At 44.2% G+C, this 16,110-nt stretch overlaps 1 protein-coding gene across 2 annotated transcripts in view; it reads right to left on the bottom strand.

The window, feature by feature from the left end:
• Positions 1 to 16,110, bottom strand: part of CHST8 (carbohydrate sulfotransferase 8) — a 362,065-nt gene that overhangs the window by 154,344 nt on the left and 191,611 nt on the right. The gene's annotated exons all lie outside the window — the stretch shown is intronic.

Genomic DNA, 16,110 nt, shown 5'->3' with positions numbered 1-16,110 from the left:
CTGTAAACCTCAGAAATGAAATACGAACAAAGTATATCCCTCTATAGGGTGTACTTGTCTCAATCCAGAGCACTAAGTGCCATTTTTGTCTGCTGCTTCTTTCCTCTGCTATCAGCATGGATCACTTCCAGGGGCGGACTGACCATTTGGAAACTAGGGCACTGCCCGAGGGCCCGGGGTCAGTAGGGGGCCCCATGAGATGCCCCTGGTACCTTTTTCATAGACTTTTTTGAGTTTGGGCAAGGACACGGGCCCCATGATCCCCTATTGCCTGGGGGCCCCATGAGTTGTCAGTCCGCCCCAGATCACTTCTGACTAGTTTTCCTGACGCCAAGAAAAAAGGTGACGGGGAGGAAGCTCCAGCACACAGCCTGTGATTGACAGCCTCAGCTTTGTTCCTGTGTGCTTTGTGAAAGGGAGTTTTGTCAGCTATCATTGAGGCTCTGTAGAGTGTAATTTCAGCTCCCGTCTCCTGATTTATGAAAGCTCAAACAAGCTTTCTAAATTCTGGGCTTTGAGATGATTTAACAGAGAAGTATGGGAATAGTTTTTTCCCCTCAAATTATACTTAACTAGGTGGATGCAGCATTGGTCCAATGCTGCCTCAGCCCCCGCCAGCTCTAAGGGGGAGAACTCAGCAATCCCATGACTGCTGAGTTCTCACTGCTGCTCTGAGCACAGCCTCTCTGTCTGCACTGCACATCCTCCCCGGTGCTCACTGGAGCGCTGGGCTGTGGAGGGGTAGAGCGCGGCTGGCTCAGGCTCTCAGCAGCTCACTGAGCGGCTGAACCAGGTGCTGCTCCAGACTCTGGGGTGGATCCCAACTTTAAAGTCGGGATCTTTCCCCAGCCTGGACTGGCTGAGTGACGTTAGCCGAGAGCGGGCTACAGTTGAAAATAGGTCACAAGAGTGCAGAACAAACTGCACTCCTGTTATCCACAGAAGTACAGCCAAAATGGCTTTGGCTGTGATTCTCCTTTAAAGAAGAGAATATGGCAGATAAACAGGTACAACTTATGTAAAAGGATTTGTTTCATCTCTAATGTATCCCCTGAGGCCAGTCACTTCACTGAGCATATGTAAGGGTTTATAACTACTTAAAAGAAACAGCAGAAATGATACCTACAGTTTTTATATGTTTGCATGTAAGGCTTGGTTCACTCTTATAGGTGTGACCAAGCATGCATGTGTCTCTGCATGTTTTTTTCACACGCTTTCACACGTCACATACATGGCAGCCCATTAACTTCAACGGGCTGCCCTACGCCTGAGAAATGCAGAAACTAAATCCCTCTTTTCCAAAAATGTGCTGCACTGAAACACATGGTGCATGCAAAAATGTGCATGTGAGCAGATGCTTGAGGATGCCTTTAACAACTAGTGTCATAGCTGTATGTCTGCCAAATGGCAGCACATTTCTCAGCATATTGGGAAAGAACGTGTTCCCAACACACAATACTGTGAACCTAGCCTAAAGTGACCGTTTTATTAGATACAATTGTCCATTAATGCCAAAAGACTAACAGAAAATCAAGAGAAATAGGGAGAGGTGAGGGATCGCAGACAAGGTAGGTACAGGGGGACAACGTTGACACTTGAACTGCATGGGCAAGGTGAATATGTCTTTTTAATACACAAGTCCACATGTAATAGTGGACTTCAAATAGTGAAAGCCAAAGGATTTTATTGATTCCAAAAAAGACGATCGCGAAATTAAAAAAATTCATCACGTTTCTGGGTCAGAAAACCTCCCTTCATCAGCGCTTTAATATTGTGTCAAAATGTGTCAAATGGACTCAGAACAGAAAGCTCCAGAGCTCTATACTACTCTGCTGCCGACTGAGGGATGATCACTGATGAACTAATCACTTGATTTAGATTTACATTCCCAGGAGATTACTGTTTTGAGTCCATTTCACTGCTAAGCCCTTATGAAGGGGAATTTTCTGGCCCCTGAAATGCATTGGATGCTTTCTATGTCCCTACTAGCATTCATCAGATCAATAAAACCATTTGGGCTCTTGAGACATTTACTTGACTCACCTACTGACTCAACTACATGTGGACTTCTCACGTTGGCTAACTCCTACCTCTATCGGGCCTTTCACCCTCCTCACTTTATAAAAAGCTGCAAAATCTAAGCCAATAAGCTCATATGAAGTTCTTTTTCTAGTGTCTGAGGATCTGCATCCAACACTTTGATTCTACTTTTATCTCAGACTTCTTTAGTACATAAAGCATGCAGACATGCTTAAGTGATTCAGATGTTGAAAAAATGAGAATAAAGAGGATGTGCGATCTGAGCAACTTTGACTGAGTGGTTGGAGGGCAGTCTAGCATTTTCTCTACAACTTAAGAGACATTCTTTCAAGGACAGTGAAGTGTATATTTTGGACAGGGAGGTCAACTGGTTTGAAAGTAGCCTCCAAACTTCCTGAACAAAGGACCTGTTTACTTTCCTTCAGATTTTAGGGGTGCCAAACAGTGGCTATTGGGAGAAGAAAAAGTCCCAATGTCCATGTGAATAGACAATACCCCATCTTTGGTGTCGGTGGGAGAAAATCTAAGCCAATAAGCTCACATGAACTTCTTTTTCCAGTGTCTGAGGATCCGCATCCAACACTTTGATTCTACTTTTATCTCAGGCTTCTTAAGTACATAAAGCATGCAGACATGCTTACGTGATTCAGATGCTGAAAAAATGAGAATAAAGAGGATGTGCGATCTGAGCAACTTTGACTTTGAGTGGTTGGAGGGCAGTCTAGCATTTTCTCTACAACTTAAGAGACAGTCTTTCAAGGACAGTGAGGTGAATTTTTTGGACAGGGTGGTCAACTGGTTTGAAAGGGGCCATCTACATCAAACTGAAACAACAATCTCTGAACAGGGGGCTGGGTCTTCGACACCCTCTGCTTTCCACATATTATAGTGTTTTAACATCTCTGCCAAGGTGATATAACAATTCACACCTTCTGACATGTGAATCAAATGATTAACTCTTCTATGACTTCTTGGCAACAATGGAGAAATGATGCAACTAGAGCAGGATGGTTCCCCAATTTTCACCCCTCCTATACTGTTCTTGGACAATCAACATCTGTCTTAACACATTTCATGGTTATTGAATTGACGTGTCTGTGCTATCTGTGTGGATATAAATGCTGGGGTATCTTCCTGACACTCACTAGAATTGAAAAAGTTAATTGGAGGGGATAAGAAACGTCTTCAACGTTGCAGAACAAGTCCAGTTGAATATAAGTGACTACTAGCTGCTGCTATACCATGACCTACCATGAAGTAGGCTTCCTAAACAAAGGGCCAGTTTATTGTCCTTCAGATTTTAGGGGTGATGAACTGTGGCTATTAGGAATAGAAAAAGTCAGTGTGAATAGACAACACCCCATCATTGGTTTCAGTGGGAGAAATTGTGTCCCATCATTGATGTCACTGGGAGGAATTGTGCCCCATCATTGATGTCACTTGGAGGAATTGTGCCCCATCATTGCTGTCACTGGGAGGAATTGTGCCCCATCATTGACGTCACTGGGAGGAATTGTGCCCCATCATTGCTGTCACTGGGAGGAATTGTGCCCCATCATTGACGTCACTGGGAGGAATTGTGCCCCATCATTGATGTCACTGGGAGGAATTGTGCCCCATCATTGATGTCACTGGGAGGAATTGTGCCCCATCATTGATGTCACTGGGAGGAATTGTGCCCCATCATTGCTGTCACTGGGAGGAATTGTGCCCCATCAATGGAGTCTTTGGGAGAAATTGTCTCCCACCATTGGTGTCATTGGGAAGAATAGTGCCCCACTGTTGATGCTATTGGGAGGAAATGTACACAATCGTTGGTGTCAGTGAGGGGAATTATGCCCTATTGTTAGTATTAGTAGGTGAAATAGTGCTTCAAGATCCAGATAAAAGCACGCAAAGGAACGCATCTGACCCCCAGGACGCAGTTTGGGGACCACAGACCTGAAAAAATGAGAACCTTCATGACATACAAACCCAGGACAAAAATGCAATATATTGCAGTTCCAGTCTTTAAATATGCTGGCTGCCTTAGTTTTCTAATTCATATTCCTTTATTTGTACCTGGTGATCCTGCCAGTGGCACTATTCCTGTCTTATGGTGACATTGCCCCCTCAGTGTACTGTTGCTATATAGCTATATGTCTCCCATAATGGCACTGTCCTTAGACCTACAGAACAGGCAGCTAAACCTGCAGAGACATGAAGTCCCCAGACTGTTGGAGGTTCCAGGTTGCAGCCAATAACAGACCTTGGCTATGGATGAAAGCAATTATATAAGGGGCCAAAAGGTATGAAAAATAAACATTACATTCTTTGGAAAAGCAGCAGATTTATAGCATAACTCGTTCATATTTCAGAACGCTAAATGTCAGACAGGGTTAGTGGCTGGTCTGCCTTCTCAGATAGCCTCCGAAATTACTCTCCGGTACATGAACACCTCTGAACCCAATAAAAACTCTGTTTTCATATAACAGAGCATCCCTACTGCCAGGGAAAAGAAATTAAGCTCAGCACAGGAGATAATTACAGCCATATATCAGCTCTCACTTAAGAGCAGCTCTGTCACTGTCACATATCATCTGGATAAGGGACAGCAGGAGAGACAGAAAGGACTCCTGAGGGTGCCTAGGTTAGGTCGAGCCAGTGAGTGATGAACAAGAGCTTGCAATTAGTCGATTAGTCATTGCAACAGTGAAATTTGGGTGGACTGCATGCCGGCAAGTCCCAAAGAATACACCTCCAGCGTGCTGGATGTCATGCACATATCTAAACACTTGAAGCTAAACTCCAGGCAGATTTAAAAGGAATATAATAATGCAGATCTGTACACAGCATTAAATGTATTTTTTAAATGCAAGCCATGTTGGTTCCTGAATCTGACCTGGTATCAGCCTCTTGTAGTCACTGCAAAGCAGAGCTCAGACTGAGGGAGGGAGAAGAAGGCCAATCAGGTGTGCTGCAATGTAATCAGCATGCTATTAGGCAGAGAAAATAGAAGAATGGTGTCATGGTCAGAGGTCAGACTCAGAGACCAGAAGCTATAGCAGTAGAAAGACCCCTCCACTGACCAGCAGGATAGGTATAAAAGCAGGTCACCCTGGCAGACGACGCAAACTCACCCAAGGTGCAGAGTCTAAGTACTAACCGGTATTCACCAGAGCTCCTGATGGTGGAGATGATGTTTTCTGCATGTTAGTACCAGGTCGCGGTCCTCAGGATCGCCCCACTATGAAGTGAGCAAGCCGGGGTCCAGTAGAAGATTTAGCAGGTATGGATCAAATGGTAGCGTAGTCAGTAAACTAACCAAAGGTTGGTAACAAATAGTTGGGATCAAGCAGAAGCATATTCAAGGAACAAGCCAAAGGTCAGTAATGAGTGGTAACGGAGATATGGACAGCAGCAGGAGTGACAAGAGCGAGATATTGGCTGAAAAGAGCACAATAACCTGGCAAACAGGAAGCACAAAGGCATGGCTTTATTAAGAAGTTCATGAGAGGAGCAAGGGGTTTCAAGGTTCAAGATAAACAGGGTTCCAGGCAAGATCATTTAAGGCAGCCTTTCTCAACCAGAGTGCCCAGGCACCCTGGGATGCCTTGAGGTTTCTTCAGGGGTGCCTTGGTAAAATGTCTAAAAACTGCCCAAAACATGTATACAAGCCAGCAGGTGGACAAGCCGGCCTTTTAGTTAATAAATCACCTCTAATGCTGGGTGTCCTATATTTCTGGATGTTGCTGTGTTATAAAAATTATTAGAATAGTTTTTCACATTTTAGAATGGGGTGCCCTTTTAAAATTATGGACAGTCTTGAGGCACCCTATTTTAGAATGGGGTGCCTCAAGACTTTCCATAATTTTAAAGGGTGCCTCAAAACTGTCCATACTTTTTAAAGGGTGGCTTGACTGAAAAAAGATTGAGAAACACTGATTTACGGTATTGTCCAGGGAGCTGTCCAGCATTCCAGGTGGCTCAGCAAGAAGAGTTACTGTCAGACACAGCAGAGTTCCCAGGTTCATATCCAGACCCTGACAGATGGGCAGTTCCCCCTGGCCAATACTATTAAGATATGATGACCTGGTGGCCCTTGGTGTAAATACTTTAATATAAAGATACCAATCAGAGCAGGACTTACAGTCAGTGACACATGGTGGGCATTCTATAGCTACTTGCTCCCTACTCAGACCTACGATCACAGCATCTTAAAGAGAGAACTCTTTCAGTATTGACTCCCTGAGACACTGAGATGCCATGACAACCATATAAAGAAGATGATGCTGGAAGATATGAAAAAATGTTCTGAACAGTTGGATCAGATGTGGCTTGGTGGAACTTTTTAAAAACTCATGAGCCTGTGAAATTTGAATTCCTACTTACCCATTTGGAGATTCCACTGAAGTAAATGGAAATCCAAGTAAGCCCCAAAAAGCAGCCAATGATTCAAAAATGTGCAGAACAGTTTGGAAAGCTCCAGACAACCCTGTCTGATAAGATGATGGAGCAAAAAAAAAAAAACAGCCTTTTTACCAATTCTACCAGGGGTACTTAAATCAATGGGTGGGACCTGGTGGCACAGGCAGTCAGGCTAGGGTGGCGTACGGTACATGCAAAGCAGGTAAAAGGGAAGAACAAGCCTTGTGAGCAGCCTTTGGTTTTATTTCTCCAAGAAACCTTTTTGGAAATCTGAAAAGCCAAAAATTACACTGAAATTTGGATGTGTATGTGGCCATTTGAATCTGTGAAATTCTGCCTGAATTTAATATCATCATAAATTCGGGATCAACTTCAGTCATGATAAACCTGCTTTTCTAATGTGGTGGAACCCTTAAAATAACCTTCTGGTCTCAGAGAACTCCTGGCAATATTTACTATATTTATAGCTCATGGTACATTAGCATGGTGTTCACTGGGAATGGTGCTCCTGACATTTGTGGTCACTGGTGGTAATCCTCCCTTAAGAGATGATTGGTGTCAGTGGGAACCTATCTGAGGGGCAGAAATTTTTAATTGATGAAGGAACCCCTAGCAACCTCTGGAGGTATCCTGGTTGAGAAAGGCTGCCCTACTGTCTCTAGAACAGCTTTTCTTGACCTTTTCAATACAGAGGAACACTTGTTATAACCTTTCAGTCTCAGGGAACCCCTTCTAAAAATTACTATATCTTCAACTCATGGTACATTAGTGTGATGGTCAATGAGAAGAATGCTCTTTACACTTGTGGTCATTGGGAAGTATCACAGCTAAAAAGATCAATGGTGTCAGTGGGAACTTACCTGAGAGGCATGAATTGCTCATTGCTCAAGGAACCTTTTTCAACCTCTGGAGGAACTCTAGGGTTTCACTGAACCCTAGTTGTGAAACCCTGCTCTACAGTTTTCAGGTAATGGGATAAAAATAAAAAAGCAGCCAGTCAGTTCAGAGAGCAAAAACACTTTCATAATTTGGGAGGTCAAATGAGCATTACCAGAACTATTTTAGTTGACTGTAAGTCCACAGTTGCTCCAGTAATCAAGTCTTTACAGTGGTGCCATGCTGTAGGTTGTCTCTGAACACACAACACAGTGAACCCTGAAGAGGCAGAGGCACATTTTTAAATGCTATGTAAAATTTAGGCTGTTCTGAAGGCCTGTCTTCTTTGATTGTACCAAAAAAATTGTCTGATGAGGGTGAATGTTATGTAGGTGTACCAGTAATTAATTTATAGGTGATCATATAATTCCTTTACATGACTTACCATCAGCGAGATGTTCAGTGGAAAGAATGCTCCTTTTATTTGTGGTCATAGGGAAGAATTCCCCTTCCTTATAGGTAGCTAAGATTATTGTTGTCAGTAGTTACTTATCTCAGAGGCAGACATTGCTTGTTGCTCAAGGAACCCCTAGCAAATGTTGGAGGAACCCTGGCTGAGAAAGGCTGTGATAAACTATGCCCTCCTTGACCACCCTCCATCTTGCCCACTCAACAATGAGGCACCATGGCACATTTTGTGTAGTCCATGTTCTTTAGCCCACAAAAATTTGTCCCTAACACCAAAGGGTTAGTTGGTTGCATCTGCCCCCAAGCCAACATTTCCCAGTCATCCCATTATAAGACTATACCTTCACTTTGAACATAAACAAGGATTATTCTCAAGGAAAAGAAACTAAGGAAGAAGTCCTCTTCTCAATGAGAAATATGTAGCTCAAGCACTTCATCTTAAAAATAGAGATTAAAAAAATAACGAGTGCACCATCCACAGAATAAAAATCTTTTCTTGCAGTAAGAAGAAAAGAAAAAGACATAAGGAGCTGGGTACAGCCAAGGAAAACAGAACAGAAAAAGCCATTTCAAACAGAATATTCCTTGACCCCAAAGCCACAGATTTCTATTTCTGCCTAAACCCTAACTGTTTCACTCGCTCGCTAGCTGTTACCGAATCTTCCTCATTTACCGGACAGCCAGCGGTGAACTCAATTTCTCTGATAAGAAACCAGCTGATTGAATGTCTCTCGAGGAGGCCAAACAAAACCCCGAGAGTATTTCTCGAATTAGATTTACGGCGCGAGGACGATGATTAAATTATTTGCAAACTTCGGCTGTCATAAACAGCAGTGACAAAAAAAAAAAGGGCGAGAGGGCCATTATGTGCTTTCTCGAGTGTTATTGTGTCGGGTTCCTGTATAGAAACGGCTTTTCATACACGGCACAATGCCTGAGTGGCTTCCTGGGGCTCCGGCTAAAGTGCCAGAGCTGAAGAAGGCCGCGGTAAAAAATAGGACAAGCAGAGCGTTTAGCCCGCTGCCACCGAGGTGCACCGCAACAAAGGCGCTGCCACAAAAGAAGACGGAACAGGAGCCGGGGAGATAAGACTATTAAGGCAAGAACTCATCAAAAGGAGCCCCGGCACGGCTCGCCGCTGTATACTATCGGAGGTATAACGCGACAGATCCCGTCTAACTGATTTCATCTTGATCCGGGAAAGTACAGCGAGGGCGAAATGAGCCTGACACCAGATATCAGACATTCATCCTCACCCAAATGCTCTCGGCGGGATTAAATGCCATTCCACCTAATATTATGATATATACCCGCCGTCTCCCGTGCCCAGATCAAACCGCCGTAACTATAATTCATCTTGGGGAGGCGGCGAGCAGTAATCCGGTTTGTCTGGCTCAAATAAAAGGAGATGTGGGCCGTGCTTGACACATATTCGGGAAAGGGGATGGTGTAATTATATTTCGGGAATATTAATGTCAAAATATGATTTATAAACCCACAGTTCCCTCTGCACTCCTCTGGGTTGAAGGCTTTTCAAACTGTTGCTCCTCATGCTTACATTACAAGATGTGCATACAATATTTCAGTGCGTTAACTAATCCCCCCCCCCACCTCCCCTGAGCACCAGATCCCTATAACATAATAAACAGATATAATACAAATAAATACAATATAAAAATAAGTCAATAAGTAATAATTAAAGGATAAGTTCACCTTTGGTAACATGTTACGGCCGTATTTAGGTGTCCTTTTATCATGAGCGCTGCTCAATTCTCTGGCATTCTCAGAGGATCAGTTCTCCTCTGAATGCCTGTTCATGAAGCGGTGTAGATTGTTTCTCCTAATGAGGAGAGAAGCGATCTACAAATGCTTTGAACGCTAGAAAACGGCTGCTGTTACTGTAATCTTGCAAGATTACAGTAAGAGATCAGTCAAACACCGTTTACTAAGCAGCGGTAATTTACGTTTGCGGTTCCTCCAATTCTCCAGCTCTGGGCTGGAGAATCTGGAGGGAGAACACAGATCTCCAGTGAAGGGCTGACATCGCTCCTTCATACACTGGCCGTCTGTGTGCTGAGATGATCAGCGGAGAACATGTTCTCCGCTGATCATCTCTGTTTCATAAACCACTAATGATCTGAGATCAGCAACAATCCTCAGGATCGCTGCTGATCTCAGTTTCATAAAAGGACACCTTAGGGTGTAACATGTTACCAAAGTGAACTTATCCTTTAATTATTACTTATTGACCATAGTGCAACTGTCTGCACCCCCCAATTCTTCATTGTGACCGTGGGCAGGGGATCTTCTCCCTGCACCTGATGTTAAAATTCAAAAACAGCGCAGCTGTGCGGGGTTCTGCCAACACAGCCGCCTTTTTCCATTTACAGTTTCTTGTGAATGAATAAACTACAATGGCAGCAGATGACTTGTAGTTCTCAATGAACTGTGAGGGCGCTAGTGAGCACTCTTGTAGTTCATTGGTCCTTCCTGCAATTCAGCAGCTGTCTGCCCGTAGCGGAGGTACAAGGTAGACAGCTGACTGAGAGTCGGCAGGATCCTGGCATTGCACCCACGATCTACTGATCACAGGCTGCAGTGTAAAAAAATTATGAATGCATCTTATTTACCTGCAAAAGATGTGCATTTATTTATTTAAAAGGTGCATTTAGCCTTGTAATAATTTAACATACAAATAAATAGACATAATTCAGAATAAAAGAAAACCTTATAACAGTGGTAGGTAACCTCAGCACTCCAGCTGTGGTGAAACCGCAAATCCCATCATGCCTCTGCCTGTGGCGGTCAGAGTCCTGCAATGCCTCATGGGATTTGTGGTTCCTCAACAGCTGGAGTGCCGAGGTTGCCTACCTTGTCCTTATAATATTTGTCTCTTTTGCATCTGATGCTCCAGGCTCCAATGGCAGCTGGTCATGTGATCAAAAGGTTTGGCATTTTTCACATGGTCTCAGCTGAACAGGGGGAGTCAGGCAGAGTGGCTGGAGGACTGGTTGTTCTTGCATCAGGCAGGAGGAAGCATTTCCTCAGTCTCTTCTTCCCCAGCCATTACACTGTACATTGTAATCTGTAGCAAATCACAAAGTGAGAGGCTGCAGCAGGGGCTGACCTGCGTCAGACATTTATGAACACAGCCAAGAACTGCCAGGCATCAGGATTTACATGCCATTTCTGTGCCAGTATTTCAGCTCAGGAAGTAGGTGCTGATCCTGGATGTTGCCTGAACAAAGATGGAGCTGTCCTTCTGAAGAGAAAGCAGATGAAGGCATTGTCAGGGGGAGTCCTGTGATTATTATTATTATACAGGATTTATATATTATTATTATTATTATTATACAGGATTTATATATTATTATTATTGTTATACAGGATTTATATATTATTATTATACAGGATTTATATATTATTATTATACAGGATTTATATATTATTATTATTATTATTATACAGGATTTATATATTATTATTATTGTTATACAGGATTTATATATTATTATTATACAGGATTTATATATTATTATTATACAGGATTTATATATTATTATACAGGATTTATATAGCGCCAACAGTTTGCTCAGCGCTTATAACAATATAACGGGAGACAATACAGCAACAATACAGTTCAATACAAGAGGGTTAGGAGGGCCCTGATCCTTGGAGCTTACAATCTAAGAGGGAGGGGCTTGTGGTACAACAGGTAGTAACTGTGGGGGGTGGACTGGTAAAAGAAATAGAAGATTCCATTATTAGCTGAGGGCAGGATAGGCTTCCCTGAAGAGATAGGTTTTCAGAGATCGCCAAAATGTGAGCAGAGTAAGCGATAGTCTGATAAATTGGGGTAGAGAGTTCCAGAGGATGGGGGAAGCTCTGGAGAAGTCCTGGAGACGAGCATGGGAGGAGGCAAGGGAGCTAGAGAGCAGGAGGTCGTGCAAGGAGCGGAGAGGACGGTTTGGGTGATATTTGAAGACAAGATTGGTGATGTAATTTGGGGCGGAGTTACTGTGATCTCTGCGAGAGGTCATAAATATCTGGAAGTGTTACATTGACACATTTTTTAGTATGCTGCACTTATCATAAAAACATATACTGGATTCATATGTTAGTGAATAAAATGGTTCGAAGCTCAACGTCGCCCTTCCGGAGCTAAACCAGAATAACAGGATTAGCAGTTTTCTCAGCTTTGCTGTCATCTTCCCATCAGGCGATATAGAACACCTGGGCCTCTGATAGGAATCCGGGAAGGATGTTGGAGCCATGGTAATTTCTCCACGTTGATGGAATAAATGCTTATTTTCTCTGAGCTGCTCCAAGCCATGACCAGGAGCAGCTCTACATCTTCCCAGCGAATAGAGGTGTCCGCCGAGAGTGACCTTTCCTCTGCTTCCCGAGCTGTAAATAATTTATTTTCATTGTAAAGCCGTGGAAAAACGCGGTGCAGGAGACAGCGGAGGGGTAATGCAGATTAATGAAGTATTTCAGAAACAAAACTAGACAATGTCACAGTCGCTGTCAGTGGGGCGCCATCAGGACTGTGCTGGCTGTGTGACTATATATAGCAGGTCTGACTCTCCCTCCGGATCCCCCACGGGAATAACCCCCCTGATAGGGCCCATTACTAATCTAGATTATCTACCTAAATTACCAAATATATTTTAAACTATTGTTGATATAATATTAAGACTTTATAGATCAAATGCATGTTTCTGTTAACATCTGACATGTTGCAGGCACTGGGGGCTGAAAGGGGAAATGTGTAGGAGGAGATGAACAGAAAAAGAACCTTGATAGTGTGAAGATACTCATTTATCTACCCCTCTCTGCCAATCCCTCCACTGGCCTCCATTCAGTGTCTGCTACCCATTTCTGCCAATCCCTCCACTGGCTTCCACTCAGTGTCCTCCCCCCCTCTCTGCCAATCCCTCCACTGGCCTCCACCCCTCTCTGCCAATCCCTCCACTGGCTTCCACTCAGTGTCCTCTACCCCTCTCTGCCAATCCCTCCACTGGCCTCCATTCAGTGTCCTCCACCCCTCTCTGCCAATCCCTCCACTGGCCTCCACTCAGTGTCCTCCACCACTCTCTGCCAATCCCTCCACTGGCCTCCACTCAGTGTCCTCCACCACTCTCTGCCATTCCCTCCACTAGCCTCCACTCAATGTCCTCCACCCCTCTCTGCCAATCCCTCCACTGGCCTCCACTCAGTGTCCTCCACCCCTCTCTGCCAATCCCTCCACTGGCCTCCACTCAGTGTCTTCCACCACTCTCTGCCATTCCCTCCACTGGCCTCCACTCAATGTCCTCCACCCCTCTCTGCCAATCCCTCTACTGGCTTCCACTCGCCCAACAAATACAATTCAAAATACTAACAACTTACAAAGCCATCCACAACTCTGCCTCCAGCTACATCACCAACCTGGTCTCAAAATATCAACCAAACCGCTCTCTTTGATCCTCCCAAGACCTTTTGCTCTCTAGTTCCAGTGTCACCTCCTCCCATGCTCACCTCCAGGACCTCTCCCGAGCTTCTCCCATCCTATAGACCTCCCTACCCCAATCTGTCCGGCTGCCTCCTAATCTATCCACCTTTAGACGATTCCTGAAAACTTCTCTTTAATGAAGCCTATTCTGCTTCAACCTAGTAAACCTCCATTTATTTCCTCCATCAGTTCATCCCCCCCACAGCTATTAACTTTTGTATCACTCAACCCTTCCTCCTAGATTGTAAGCTCTAACGACCAGGGCCCTCTGTTTCTTCTTGTACAAAATTGTATTGTAACTGTAATGTCTGCCTTCATTTTGTAAAGCACTGCGCAAACTGTTGGTGCGATATAAATCCTGTATAATATAATAATAATTTATAGTCCAGTGAGTGGTCAGGTGACAACAAGAAGCTGCAATAGAGCATGAAGGTGTCACCCTCCTACCCATAGTGTGAAGCTCTGTTGTGTGAATCAGAGGACCTAGGTTGCCTACCCATGGGTGAGAACCTCTTTTGGACTTTTATTACCGTCTGTGTCCCTGTTGGTTAGATTTTCTCTCACTTCCTTCCCCATTGACAAAAATTTAGAGAGACACTGAGTGATGGGAAATCTATCTAAAGAAGTACACGCCTCACCATGGAGGAAGGTTCGAATCTTGGTTAGGTTTCTATTGCTGGCTGTGTGTGCCTTCCTGTCTCCTAGACCCGCCATTTCTTTCACTTCCTGCCCAGGTGTCACTGAGACAAACAGTGAGTGGAAAGGAGCCAATCAGGTATGCTACAGCGACATGCTGATAGGAGGAGAGATCAGAGTGACAAAGAAATAAGCCTATCAGTCTTTAGCTTTATCTTTCACTGCCCAATCACAGGATGGGGAGCCAAAGCTCCAAGGGGGTCTGCTAAGTCCGAGCCAAGATGACCAGGGCAGACCGGGATGAGGTTAACAAAAGTAGCTGGCCAGTGTTCCGAAGAAGTTGGGCCAGACATCAGAAAAGACCAAGGGATCTGGCAGATCAAACTGACTGGGGAAGACCGAGGCAAGGTGGGTGAAAGTGGCCAGATGGGGCTCCAAGGGGGTTGGCCTGGATTTTGGCTAAGTCCTGGAGAAGCATCTGGCTCCATGGTAAGGGACAAGACCTGTAAGTGTCACTGAACTGCTACATGGAAAAATCAGGTCCCCTGCCATGCCAGACAGGGCTGTGTTGTGTGGCAGAGCTGTCTAAATCTCAGGACTGGGTGGTCAAAAATACAAATCCATTATATGTGTTTCATCTGTGTATTTAGCTGTTTGCCTGAAGACCAGCATGGAAACCAGTTCCCAGATGTTCTGCAGATTTGTAGTTAACAGTATTTAGGAGCATCCACTACTAAAGCCAATTAGATTGTCTGCAATGGCAATCCACCATCCCCCCTCCCCCATCCAAGAAAAAAAAAACTAAATCTGCTTTTTCAAAGGTTTCAGAGGGCCAAAGCTGGACAAGGCACAGCAATAATAATCACCTCTGATATTGTGTATTTTCCATCAGAAACCTTCTTTGTTAGACACCAGGACTCTTTCCGATGGATTTTCTCCATGCCCGCTCTCCCAGAGACGACCGCCGTGTCACCGGCATGATTTCCTGGAAAAGTCGTGCTTGCGGCAAACCTTCAGTGATTTTCTATACATTGGAGATTATCGCTTTCTATATTATCTAGGTCACATTCGGAGAAGCCTCTTGCTAAAAACTAATCCATAGTGGTAAACCTTATTCAACATGATGTAATCCCATCAAAGGTGCTTAAGACAGAGGAATGAGCTGCTTTCCATCATACAAGTAGACACATTACACGTCTCACATTGTGCTTCCTGATGGCAGAGATAGCTGAGCTCACATTGATAACCGCACACTGAACAGATACATACAAGGAATCTGTCCCCAAAAATACATTTGTGGCCTGAAACTACCCACCTCCTTGAGTATACATGAGCCGTGGTGTTCGAGACGCAGTTAAGGAGATTCATATTTACCCCAATTGTCCCTTTTCTCTGTTGTTCCCTAAGTGTGAAGTCCATATTTGTTAGCCATGGTGCCCAACCTATGGATCTTTGGCACTTTTTGTGTGGCCCTCTAGCTCCCTGCAGACACTAATTTGTGTCAATATCAGTGATTTCTCATGTAACATGTCTCAAGTCAACAATTGTCTCTTGAAGCATGTAGCCAGTCTTTACAAATCAATTTCTGAACATCTCCTTCAGCATGTCCGCAGTCTCTGACCATCTCCTGTATCATGTCTGTAGTCTCTGATCATCTCTTGTATCATGTCTACAGTCTCTGATTATCTCTTGTATCATGTCTACAGTCTCTGACCATCTCTTGTATCATGTCTGTAGTCTCTGATCATCTCTTGTATCATGTCTACAGTCTCTGACCATCTCTTGTTTGATGTCCATAGTCTCTGACCATCTCTTGTATGATGTCCATAGTCTCTGACCATCTCTTGTATTATGTCTACAGTCTCTGATCATCTCTTGTATCATGTCTACAGTCTCTGACCATCTCTTGTATGATGTCCATAGTCTCTGACCATCTCTTGTATCATGTCTGCAGTCTCTGACCGTCTCCTGTATCATGTCTGCAGGCTATGACCATCTCCTGTATCATGTCTGCAGGCTATGACCATCTCCTGTATCATGTCTGCAGGCTATGACCATCTCCTGTACCATGTCTGCAGGCTATGACCATCTCCTGTATCATGTCTGCAGTCTCTGACCATCTTTTGTAGCATGTCTGCAGTCTCTGACCATCTCTTGTATCATGTCTGCAGTCTCTAACCATCTGTTGT

The sequence above is a fragment of the Staurois parvus genome, unplaced genomic scaffold, assembly GCF_062004578.1.
Source record: "Staurois parvus isolate SC_StPar_1 unplaced genomic scaffold, SC_StPar_1.0 ptg000952l, whole genome shotgun sequence".
Lineage (NCBI taxonomy): Eukaryota > Metazoa > Chordata > Amphibia > Anura > Ranidae > Staurois > Staurois parvus.
Note: the sequence above shows the minus strand (reverse complement) of the source record. Positions and strands in the feature narration are given on the sequence as shown.